The following is a 13,559-nucleotide window of genomic DNA, read 5'->3' on the forward strand; positions in this document are numbered from 1 at the left end:
GCAGAATGGTTTCCATCCTACCAAAGGGCAAGAAGAGGTAATTTTACCTTATCTCTGCCACTTAGCCAAGTCAGGTCTAAAATTTACTTCGATAAAGGTACACCTTGCTGCCATTACGACACACAGTCACCTTCTCAACCTTCTTTCTTTCAACTTCAGGTGATCAAGGATTTCCTATAAGGGTTAAAGAAAGATTCCCCCCAATCCAGCCTCCTTCACCTCCCTGGGAGCTAACCTGGTCCTTTCCAAGCTCATGGGTCCCCCCTTTGAGACTATCCACAAAGCATCCTTTCAACATCTAATGTGGAAGGCCGCCTTTTTGGTAGCAGTCACTTCCGCTAGCAGGGTCATTGAGATTAAAGCGCTCTGCTCTAATGAGCCTTACACTGTTTTTCACCACAACAGAGTAGTTCTGAGAACTTATCCCTCCTTCCTTCCGAAGGTTGAGTCGGATTTTCATGTTAACCACTCCATCTCACTGCTTACCTTTTTTCCTAATCCCTCTACGCCAGCTGAGAGGTCTCTTCATTTTCTAAAACTAAAATGGGTTTTAAAATTCTATTTAGACAAGTCTAAAGCTATTAGGAAATCTGATCAATTGTTTGTAAACTATGGTTCCATCAGAACTGGTTTCCCAGCCTCTATGCGTTCCATCTCCATATGGATAGTGTCATGTATCAAGCCGACTTACCAATTGTCAAATAAGCCTCTCTTTTTGAATCCCAAGGCTCATTCCACTAGAGGGAAGGCAGCTATGGTGGCTTTTCTGCACAATGTACTGATTGCTGAGATCTGCAAAGCAGACACTTGGTAATCGGTACATATGTTCACAAGACACTATTGTCTCGACTCGGATACTAGAGCAGACACTCAAGTAGGCCAGGACTCCTTGAGAAATGTATTTCAATGCTGAAATCAACTACTATAGTTTTGTTTGCTACTCATTTGTCTTCAGGTGGAGGATGGGCTTGCTATTCAATTCAGTGCTTATGACTATTGATGAGGATCTCCTGGAAGAGAAGGATAAGTTACTTAGCTGTAATCTTTGCTCTCTTCCAGGGGTATCCTCATCAAAGTCATAAGCAACGCACCCACCTCCTCAGGCAAATGAGACATCTTTAAGTCATATCCTTATGCCCTGACCCTCTGGTCTACGCAGAAAAACAACTGACCTAACTGTCACCCCTGAGGCATGATGGGAAGCTGGGGGTCATGGCTGCCTTAAAAGCATGGTGCCAGTTTGTGCTAGCAATTGCTTTCATTAGGTCTCGCCTGAGCCAGCGCGCATGCGCTTCTCAGCGAGGCTTTAGTAAGGGCTTTAAAATTTCGTGCGTGTGCCCTTTTTTTTATCACATGCAATTGGCCTTTGCATGCGAAAGACAGCACGCAATTGGTCCAAGGCGGGTGATTGTCCTGCCTTCTTTGTTCCCTGGCCTAGGGTGCTTGAGAGCGAGCATTAATGCCAGCTGTTTCCAGTTATCGCGTTCGCGTTAATTAGAAACAGATGGCGGTAAGCGCTGGTCGTGCTGGCTTTTCGTCTGCAGCGGTGGGCACAAGTGCGCGCGCACCACTCCCGGGCTTTTTTAAGAGGGGTACAGTCTTCTTTAAACCATTCTAGCCTTCTCTTCAACAGTACCGCACTCTGTGCATCATTTTTTTAAGCGCTTTCCTTCGAAAACTGCTGTATTACCGCATAATACCTAAAATGGAGAATTCTGGGAGAGGGTATAACTCTCATTCCAAGCGCGTCTTCATCTTCACGGGCCAGGCCGCGTGACCGTTAAAAGACTAAAGATTACGTCTTAGAGCTCGGAGGCACTAACTGGGGGCCTCTGTCTTTCCTCCATGCGGCTCCGGCACTAGCCCCAAAGAGAGCTGTTGCCGTTCCGACCACTCGCTCTCTCACCACTCTCCTGGGCCATGGCTTCCGACGCACAACACGCGGCGGCCAAGACAACGGCCTCGCCTCTAACCAGCACAGCACTTCCAACGGCGATCCTGGCCTGCAAGCCCCAACAGGCCTCGGGGATTTAAATCACCGTCCGTCAGGGCTCGTCAGTCGCGTTCGCCGTGCCAGATGTGGCGGCTTAGTCACCAGCGGCCAGGTGCGCGGCTGTCACCAGCCCAGCAGCACCGGGTACATGGGTATGAGGTACCCGCTTCAACATACACACTAACCAGTGGAAACAGAGGGGCATTTTCTCTGCTTGCATTAGGGCCCTCGTCTCCTTCCTGTCCCGCTGCCGTTGGAAGCAGAGATGTCAAGCGGCTTTGTGAAGTGTAAACAGTTCATTCACCCCGAGTGTCCCCTTTGAATTCAGGAACTTGAGGTTATGCTTTTCTCCCTTATAAACGCAATACTGACTACAAGCTCCACAAAGCAAAGGTAAAACCAGGGCACACCGCGAGTGACAGGAGATTACAACATTCAAAGTTCGTAAGAGGAGCTCAGTTTAAGAGCTGCAGAAAAATGAGCATCCGAGGTCGGCCTGGTTGGCTGCATGTGTGAGGCGATGGAGCTTAGAGGCGAAGTGACGCCTCTGATTGCAGATGGGAGCAGGGCAGATCGCAGAAGGCATGGCATATTGTTCAACTGCCTTGGAGAGCAGATTGGGACAGCTTGGGTCCAAAAGTGAATTTGCAACATCGGAGTTCTAGCCGGGCTAGGGTCTGGCTCCTGGTTTGGGGATTGTTACTGGAGATGGGGAGTTGCTCGGTCAGGCATGCTGACATTTCCACCATGACTTCCTTGTACGTAATGCAGCAGGGTCAGAAGCCGCAGCCAGCGCAGACCTTAGTGTAGGAGTTGTCTGACGACATGTGCCATACCCTTTCAAGAGTCATGCAACAGCAAATGGGAGAGTTTGGAATACTGACAAATATGGGTCCTTTAAACGTACACACCGCTCGGGGAAAAGATTTTCGGAGCACTGGCAAAATTACTTTTTTCTGTTTGAGCACTCGTCCCTCCCCCAATTCACAGCAGTCACCTCATTTTTTTCTGAGACCATTTAGTATAATCTATCGTCCTCCTTAAGCGTCTTAAAATGCCCTGTTTATATGAACTCTGATGTCACGCTGACCACTACCCGCAAATACGGACTGCCTAAAATCCACATAGGCCAGGGCCTGTGCTTGCATGGTACCTCGGGAATGTGCTTCCAGGAGGCAAGATTTAAACTTGTGCAGAAGAAGGGACAGCTAACAGCAGGTTGACTCAGCCCTTTTTGCATGTGAGCTTCCATTGCTAGTGTCTTCACCGCTCCTGTTGCGAGGCAGATCCAGGCATTCACCACATAACCTACAATCATTTGCACCCCATGTAATATGCTATTTCTTGTCCATGTTCAGTATAGGAAGCAGGCATGGCTCTCGAGAGGCAGAGTCTCTTGTGAGTCATAAGGCCCTCATTTCCCACAGCATTGGCAGTGGATGCTATTTTCACATGTAACAGATGCATGTGTGCTTTCTGGGCAGGCAATGGTTTAAGGAAGCTAAATAATTGTACAGTTAGAACACAGAGTAAAATACATGTTCGCCACGGTAGCCTATAGGTATCAATTGTCAGTTTATGGATAAAAAAAATAAATACTGGATCATTGTTTGCTTCTCTTGTTTTACACGTAGCCACACTAAGAATTGCTCTATTGATTTGGTTCACTTATAGAACATCTTTAGAAGATAAATGACTCGGATGTTTGAGTAAAATGTTGCTGTTGGTGCACTGACGGTCTATCATTTTGAATGATGGATATGCCACTTGGTATTTAATATCGATTGTTGTCTGGCAAAGATGTGCAATTTCTCACGTTTGTAAGGCCCAACTCTTCTAACAGGGTAACTTTATGATCATTAGGCCTATGATCTATCAAGATGTTGTGGCAAACATTTAGAACAATATCCAAGAAACAAGTGTGTTATAAAACTGGGGAATCAAAAAAGAAAATGAACATATAAATTAAAGGAACTAATAAAAAAGCAAAAATATCTACTTAAAAGAAAAAGAACTCTAACATATTAGGAATCAACAATAACAGGTGTATGCACGTGGCATGTTCCTTAGCTTTAGAGAAACAATTGATTACATCAAATAAACAGGCATGTGGGGTGCCCCCTGAAACCAATAAAAATAGAAAGCTTACCCAATTCATAAAAACTATTAAGACATCCTTCAAGTCCACACCCCTTTTCGATCTATTCACACATGATGCCTTGTACAGGTCGACGTCACAGAGTGCACGCGCGCATCACATGCTTGGAGCTGCATGGATTCAACAAGAAGCGCCCTGCCAATGAACCACAGCGTTCTCAGCTCTGAAGGTCTGCTGAGTGCTCACAGTCCCGCTTACTTCAGCTAGCACAGTGATGCCCTTCTGCTGAACCTTATCACGTGGACTTGGAGCCTGTAATCACGTGGACTTGGAGTTCCAGTTTGTTAAATTACTTTACTTACTTTTTTATGGCCCTTGTTTGTATTTGCAGAGCCTGTGTGCATCTAGGATGTGAAATGGTAACTTTCTCATTCCTGTTGGCGTGAGGCATTAAAGGGAACGTTCACAGTAAATATATGTCAGCTAGGAGAGAGTTGCGTAGACTGCACATTCCTTCAGCATTTTTAGTTTCAAGAAGCATCAAATTAAACAAGACGAACCTCCACAACTATTACTGAATATATATTCCCTTTAAAAAATACAGTGAAAATGAAATTATATTTCATTACAAAAAGTACCGAACTTCTGTTATGGTAAGCTGCATAAACTTTTAACTCAGGCCTTCCCTACACTGCTCATGCCGTCACACATGACCGTGCTTTAGACATCTCAAATGACAACATCAATATCAGTTTGTGAAAAAAGAACAATGTTTGATGTTGATTGTAGAATACAAAAAGTGATGGATGGTATGAGTGAATCAATCTCAGCCACTGGTAGTTACTCAGGAGGCATTCTAATCCATTGTTGTTTTGCACACCATGCCATCTCCGTTGGCACCCAGCTGTATGCCAATAAGCCTTGATCCTGGTCCAGTGGAAACAGTCCTGCCTGAGGTGCCAGGACAGGTCCCCCCCCCCCCTAAACGGGAACACAGGCAACCCAGGACTGATTTCGCTCTTATTAGAGCCTATCAACGAGGTATAGCTTGGTACCAGTGGCAAAATGTGCACGGAACACACATCTGGACATAAGTTTCACCCAGGCCGGTAGACTGAAATATATAAAGGTGATGGATGAAATACTTCAATTAATCTCAGCCACTGGTCAATAATAAAGTGGCATCCCAGTCCATTGTTATTTTACACACCATGCCACCTGAGTTTAGAGCCATCCATATGCAAATCATTTTTGACCCTGCTTTATTGAGAACAGTCCAGCCCAGACTGCCAGGCCGGGTCCTCTCAGGCTTGCCACCGGAGTTTAGAGCCATCCATATGCAAATCATTTTTGACCCTGCTTTATTGAGAACAGTCCAGCCCAGATTACCAGGCCAGGTCCTCTCTTAGGCTTGTCTTTAGATTGCCTCGGCTCGTGTTTGGAATATTGTGGTTTTCAGATGATGGTGCTTTGGATGATGGTGCTTTCAGTTTTAGAAACACACGGCATTCTTGCACAGATGTTGGCATTCGTTTAGAAACACATGACATTCGCGCAAACATCGATCGAAATGTAAGAAGTGGTAGAGGTGAGCACAGCGCTTTACCACACAGCATGGCCTCACTCCTTTATTATTTTTATTTGTGAATGGAGCCGCTTTCACCTTGTGCACCTTTGTTTGTGAAGGGCGCTGCTTTTACTTTCAAGTGCGCCTTAATTGTTTGTGAACGGGGCTGATTTCACTTTGTGAGCGCTGCCGCTTTCACTTTAAGAGCGCCTTTATTTGTTGTTGTGTTATCGATGTGCTGCATGGCCAAATATGTACAAGGTCCCAAAGGCGAGACCTATTGGCTATGCCAATGCTTGTTTTCTATTCTATTGAGTTTTCAATGCAGCCTATGGGCTAACAATGCCTGCTGTTTTCCAGATTGCAATTGATTCTTGTCCTCCTGTTTTCTCCAATCTATGGAGTAGAGTATTGCAGAGTAGATTAGAGTGACGTATAGTGCAGTGATGTAGAGTGCCGTGGAGGAGAGTGCCGTTCTGCAGAGTAGGATGGCTTGGAGTGTTGTAGAGTTCATTGGCATTTAGTGGAGTGGGGTAGAGTGGCAGTGTGTGGACTTGAGTGGCGTAGAGTAGGGTGGCATAGTCTAGGGGCGTAGAGAACAGTGAACAAGCGTTCACTGCAGTGGCATAGAGTGTAGTGCTGTAGAGTGGTGAAGAGTAAAGTGCAGTACAGTGCAGTGGATTGGGGTAGAGTAGAGAGGCGCAGAGTGCAGTGGAGTGTTGTGGATTGTTACAGGGTGAGTTAGAGTGCTATAAAATTGAGTGGCATACAGTGGGGTAAATTGCAGTAGTGTGTTATAGAACAGAGTGGAGTAAAGTGATGTAGAGGTAGTGTCATAAAGTGGAGTACAGTGTGGTAGAGTGGTATAGAGTTGAGTTCACTGTTGTAGAGTGGAGTAGCATATACTGGTGTAAAATGCAGGGGTGTAGAATGGTGCAGAATGTTCTAAAGTGCAGTTGAGTGAAGTGGTGTAGAGCAGTGTGTCGAGTTGTAGTGTCGAGTTGTAGTGTGGAGTGTCGAGTTGTAGTGTGGAGTGTCGAGTTGTAGTGTGGAGTGCAGTGTGCAGGGCCGTTGAGTGTTGTAGCTTAGAGTACCGTAGAGTGGAGTGTGGTGGAGTAGATTGGTGTGCCATGGAGCGCAGGAGTGTCGTAAAAGTGGGTGGAGTGGCATACTGTAGAGTGGATTGGAGGGTCTTTTTTTAAATGGCCCCTTCTGCAAGGTCATCGCCAACCTTTTTGCCTTCTTCCTCCCCTTTTTGCTGAATTCGTTTTTGTTGGCTTTAGGACTCTGTACACTTTACCACTGCTAACCAGTGCTAAAGTGCATGTGCTCTCTACCTAAAACATGGTAACATTGGCTTATTCACAATTGACATATTTAATTTACTTATAAGTCCATTGTAAAGTTTGGGCTGGACTGTTCCCATGGGGAGAGAGGTCAAGACTGATTCGGATATGGCTGGGTCCAAACTGGAATGGCGTGACATAGAAAAAAACGATGGATTTAACTCAGATCTGTGACTGAGGGTGAATGTTTGATTGGTTCAGCGTTCGATCCATCATCTGTTCTTTTTGCATTTGTCGCCATAAGTGAGAAGGGTATGCCCAGATGTGGGTCCTGTGCTCACTATGCCACTGGATTCAGGCTTGCCTGGTGGATGAGGGTGATACTCCAAAACCGGTCCCAGTATGCTTGTTTTCAGTCCAGAGAGGACCTGGCAGTTTGGGCTGCACAGTTCACATGGGGAGTAGGGTCAAGACTGTTTTGCATATGGCTGGGTCCAAACTGGAATGGCGTGGCGGGCAAAAGCCCCTTCCCTCTCGAGAAATCCCCCTCCCTGCCAAGTTTGCACTTTTTTGCCCTCTCCTTGGAGGAACTATCGCCACACAGAACTTGAGTAGACCAGTCTAACTCTGGTCTTCCCCTTCTAATATATGCCATTTCTACAGATGATACATAGTGAAGGCCACCTGCAAATGTCCTGCTCTACATGCATATCGGAAAATACATTGTACTTGTGATGTATGCTGTTATGTTAAATACAAAACTAATAGATTGTTTAAGGAATAAAGTGAGGTAGTCCATCCTCATTCTCACCCTACAAATGCAGCTACAGGAATCCATTTGGATTCATTTTCTTGGTGAAAACCTAGGTTTTAGAAATGCATGAATATCCACAAAGTTATAGCTTCTTTCATGTTCTCCTACATTCACAGTTGGTGCACGTTAAAGCAAAATTTATGCATCTTTAAATGCCCTTTGCATTTGTAAATTTCCACCATTCTTTTGAATCAAGATTGGCAATTTAGGAGAACAAAGTGGACTTTTTGAGCATCTCAGTTCAGCTTGATGTGTAAACTACTTTCTGACTTGTCCTCATATGTCATGTTATTTTAACAGACTTATATTGAATTGCAGACTAAGACAACTTGGACTTAAGAGTTTTGACAAGATATGAACTCTTTAAATGTACATTCTGTTTCTCAGTTTGTAAGAACAGAATTATGCACTTTAGAAGCCTAACCCAATTGTTGCTTTCATTTCGAATGACATTGGCTACTTAATGGTGAGTGAATGAGACTGCTAACAGCATGGATATGTTAATTATATTTAACATGGTGGTTTTTAAACAGTTTTAATTCTTCATTTCATAACACAGTGTTCGAGGCATGTGTGGCTGTAGATACACATGCTTTGCATAATCCTGCCATCTAGTGTTGGGTTTGGATGTGTGCAAGTTGTTTTTCTTTGAAGAAAGTCTTTCGAATCGAGAGCAAGTGTGACTCCACCTCTTGCTGATAATGCGCATGGTCATCGACTCCATTGTTAGATTGTTTTCTTCCACGTCTGGTTCGGTTGTGTGCTCTTCTTCTCTGCTGTGCAGCACTTTTCCCAGCTTATAGCTGCTTTCTGTTAATATTATCGATCGCGGTCCACTCTCTCTCTCTTCTGTTCGACTTTAATTTCATCGGGGTGACTCCTCGTCCGAGGCCCCATCTGGGCCTTTGCGATTCGGGGCGTTACTTCCATCCCAACTCCATGTCCACTCTGTAATGGAATGGACGCCATTTAGTTTCTGTTCTCGATGTCACGCTAAGTATCCTTGCACTGATCTCTACCAGGTGTGTTATCTGTGCCTCTCCCCCCGAACACGACAAATCCAGCTGCGAGGCTCAAGTCAAAGAAGAATTTAGGTGACTGTCTGACCTGAAATGTCTGTCTCGAAGAAGTACTGATGATAGTCCAGACCTTTTTGGATCCAATGACATCCAAGAAGAACATCATGCACAGGTGTCTGCTGTAGAAGAAGGGGACTTCTCCCCTGAGGACAGCTCCAGTTCTGAGATTGAGACCCAAGATCTACCTCCTGCTCAACCAGCCGTGAGTACTATGCCCCCACCACCTCAACCCCATCAGACCACCACAGAAGGTCGACCTCTTATTGAAGACCGACCTAAACACATTGTTGGGCCACCACTGCTGTCGGGCCATGGTCAACACCGACCGTTGTCTTCAGACACACCCAGCCCGAGCTTGGCACCAAAGAATCCATTAAAAGCTGCCTGCTTCGGAGCCAACCACTCCTACTTTGGAGTCGAGTCGAGCTTTTGAACTGAAAATGTCAGCATGGAAACATTTGCCACTGTCTGCATGGAAACCTGCCACATTGTAGCCAAGATCTTTGGAGCCGAGAACTTCAGGGTCCAGCAAAACTATCCATGGATCTGGGGTCCGTGGAACTCTTGCATCAAAGACTGCAGGAAGAAATAGACAATCTGCATAAGCATATTATGATCCATCCAGACACAGGCTGGATAATTGCTTGACCTCCACACACTGGTGCTTAACCCACCAAAAAAGGCAGTTGTCTTTTGAAGAGGCTTTGGACTTTCCACCTCTGACCAAACCGAGAAAAGACCACAAGTCCACTACACATTAACCTACTACCATTACCACTCACCCTCACTATCTGTTTTACCTGCTGCCCCTGTGCCATATTCACTGGAAGGGTCAACTCATTCTTTCATAGTCAGAAGAGGCGTTGTGGACACTTTTGATAACCCACCAGAAGATGACCCATTGGATACTTATGTCGCTGACACACCAGCTGATACAGACACTGATCTGTACCCTGCAAATCCTTTCCTCCAGAGGACCCTACTACAGATCACGACTTGGTTGGTAGGGCTGCCACCTTCTATAAGGTGCAACTACACAATCAGCCCCTAGAGGAAGACTTCCTATTTAAAAACATTTCCCCTACACAGCGTTCCACACAATGCTATCCATAATGCTAAAGGGTATGCTCCATCACACCCCTGACATATTCAATGAGCCTGTAAGATCTGGGGTGATAACACCAAGGGTAGACAAAAAATATAAAGCGTTCCCTAATGACTCGCTATACATGCGAGGTCATCTTCGCCACACTCTTTAGTAGTAGGAACTGCACACCAAAGAGGCAATTTTCAAACATCTGGAGAAGCTCCTCCACCAGATAAGAAGCGCAAGACCATAGATGCCGCTGTAAAGAGGGTAACTTCACAATTCACCAATCACTGGCGTATCGCAAATTCCATCAGCCTTCTCTCTAGATATGATAGAGCCCATTGGGGCGTAATGGAGAAACTCCTCCAATACCTTCCAGAAAAACAAGCCTATCAAATAGCCTTTGAGGGGGAAATTAATTTCCAACTCAACTATACATTGTGCCCTCGACGCTGCGGATACTGCAGCTGGGTGAATAAACTCAAATGTTCTACTACCCAGACATACTTGACTTCAGGTCTCGGGGTTCAAATCCGAGGTACATCAAAATGTACTGGGCCTCCCATTCGATGGGAAAAATGTGTTCGATCCCAAAGTAGATACATTATTCGAATTGTTTTTTTTTTTTTAAACTAAAAAAAGCATAGCCGTGGTGCAGACACCCTCTCATTGTGGCTACTTTTGCCGCTCATCCTACTGTGGAGGGTCCAAAACTACCTCTGCTGAGACCACCAACTCATACCAGCGGCCACAGACCCATACCACTTCCCGAAGAGAATACTACTGAGGTTTATGTAGGCGTAACCACTACAGAGGCAAGGGCGGATTCACCAAACCATCTGCCACAACCACCAAACCCTGACTTCTTATACCCCCGGTCAGACAACACCTGTCCGGGTCGTTTTCAAGGGGTCTTTCCCACCTGGCAAAACATCCCTTCCGACCAATGGGTGTTGGATATTATCCAAAATGGGTATTGTCTGGAGCTTACTTCCGCGACTCCCAACATTCCACCTCACAAACACAGACTTTTGAACAACATGAGAAGTTGCTCAGGGAAGAAGTACAAGCAGTCCACAAAAAAAGAGCCATAGAACCCCTTCAACTCCATCAACAGGACACGGTAGTCCAGTCAATATACGTCCTTATTCTGAAAAAGGACGGGTCCCTGAGACCAGTATTGGATCTCAGATCCCTAAACAAGTATATTCTCTCGGAGCGCTTTCCCAAGGTTACTCTTCAAGATGTCATCCTGTTATTACAGCAAGGCGATTTCATGGACGCACTCGACCTCAAGGACGTCTACTTTCGTATTCCTATTCACCCAGCACATCGCCGATATCTGAGGTATTTGTTAAGCGGTCAGCATTACAGGTTCAAAGTGCTCCCCTTCGGGGTCCCTACCAGGCCTAGGGTCTTTTTTTCTTCAAATCTCATGTGGTGGTAACTGCTTGCCGGCACAGACAAAGCATACATGTCTTTTCAAAGCTAGACAACCGGCTGATAAAAATCGCAACTCGTCAAAATTGTTACCAACACACTTGGGTCACCAGAAATCTACTTCACAACCTAGGCTTTACAAGCAACGGCTCCAACCCCTCTGATCCAACCTTACCTAGGAGGAATTCTCATCTCAGAACTAGGAATAGCTTACCCGAATATGGGCAGGACACAGTCATTCCAGACACTCGTGCCCCAATTTCAACCGGGTCAATAGGTAACAGTGAGGACAGTCAAGTGTCTCCTCAGTATGGTGGCTTCATATATAGCCATAGTACCTCATGCCAGACTATTCATGTGTCCTCGCACGAGTGCTACCTCAATGGACTCAAGGTGAGGGTGAAATGGGAAGATCTTGTTGGTCGGTCGTCAAGCTTGCCATTCTCCGAAATAGTGGAACGCCAACAACCTGTCAAAAGGACAGCATTTACTAAACACAGTTTCGCAGACAACCATAACAGATGCCTCCCTTACGGGATTGGGAGTGCATTCGCAATATTTAACTGTCCAGAGCCACTGGACACCTAATCAGCGACATCTCCACTTAAATCATCTAGAGTTACTAGCTGTTCACCTAGTGCTGAAAGCCTTCCTTCTTCACCCGATTGGCAAGGTAGACCTCATCAAGACAGACATGACAGCCATGTATTTTCTCCAAAAGCAAGGGGGCACCATGTCCCCTCAGCTTTCTCATTTAGCCCAGACCATTTGAAGGTAGGCTCTCTAATACAACATTCACCTGCTAGCCCAGTAACTACAGGGAGTGGACAATGACTTTGTAGATCTCCTCAGCAGGAAGCGCCAACAAGTCCATGAGTGGGAACTCTACCCGCAAGTCCTCCTCCAATGCTTCCAGTGTTGGAGGCAACCAAAAATGTACCTCTTGGCCACAACAGAAAATGTCAGTTGCCCAAACTTCACCTCCTGATTTCCACATGCACAGTCCAAGGGCAACGTACTATGGATGAGTTAGTAAGAGATGTTTGCTTATGCTTTTTCATCTCTCCCGCTGCTTCCATTTGTGATTCGCAAACCTTGGCAGACATCTCTCACCCTCATCCTAGTGGCTCCCTCATGGGCATGACAACCATGGTTCACCACACTCCTCGAACTGTCAGTTGTTCCCCATGAAGCACTGCTGAACAGGCAGGACCTTCTGGCACAGAACGATGGATAAATCCGACACCCGTACGGCAGATCCCTCAATCTTGAGATCTGGCTTCTGAAGTCCTAGAATTTGGTTACCTCAATCTCCCACAACAATGTATGGAAATTCTCAAAAATGCACACAGGCCTACTGCTTGGACCTGTTGCACTGCTAAATGGAGTAGATTTGTTCACAATTGTCATTCCAAACACACTGATCCCTTATAAGACAAGGTACAAGACATTGTCTGCTACTTATTTCATTTGCACACCTTTAGTTTAACATTTACATCTATGAGGCTACATCTAGAGGCGGTAGTCGCATACCTACAAAATAGGCAACACTTTACTATTCAGAATTTCAGTCATTAAAGCCTTCCTGGAAAGTCTTAGTCATTCCTTCTAGGGTGCCACCATCTCCCACATGAAATCTCAATATTGTATTAACAAGATTAATTGGCCCTCCATTTGTGGCCCTCCACTCCTTCCTTCCTTCAGTTGCAGTTTTTATCCTGGTCACTATCACTTCGCTTAGAATTGTGAGTGAGCTTCAGGCACTAACTTTAGAAGAACCTTTCTTTCCAAATACAAAGGGACAAGGTTGTTCTTCACACCAACCAGCCCCAAATTTCATCAAAAGGTGGTCTCACAATTTCACCTTAATCTATTGAACTTCCGATCTCTTTTCCCCAACCTGACTGAGTTGCAGAAAGGTCTTTGCTCAGTTAGATATAAAACTAGCTCTCATGTACTATATTAGCAGGACTACATCATTTAGGACGACACAACAACTATTTGTTGCTTTTCTCAAAACCTAACAAAGGAAGGGCCATTTCTAAAGCAGGCATTGCACCATGGATTGTTAAATGCATCCAAACATGCTATGCTAAAGCTAAAATAACTTTACCCCTTCCTCCTAGAACTCATTCCACTCGTAAAAAAACGAAATTCAATGCCCTTCCTGGGAAATATACCTGTAGCTGGCA

The 13,559-nt window shown here is 45.3% G+C and overlaps 1 protein-coding gene across 2 annotated transcripts in view; it reads left to right on the forward strand.

The window, feature by feature from the left end:
* Positions 1–13,559, forward strand: part of TRAPPC8 (trafficking protein particle complex subunit 8) — a 1,257,619-nt gene that overhangs the window by 454,355 nt on the left and 789,705 nt on the right. The gene's annotated exons all lie outside the window — the stretch shown is intronic.

Source organism: Triturus cristatus, chromosome 5_1 (genome assembly GCF_964204655.1).
Source record: "Triturus cristatus chromosome 5_1, aTriCri1.1, whole genome shotgun sequence".
NCBI lineage: Eukaryota > Metazoa > Chordata > Amphibia > Caudata > Salamandridae > Triturus > Triturus cristatus.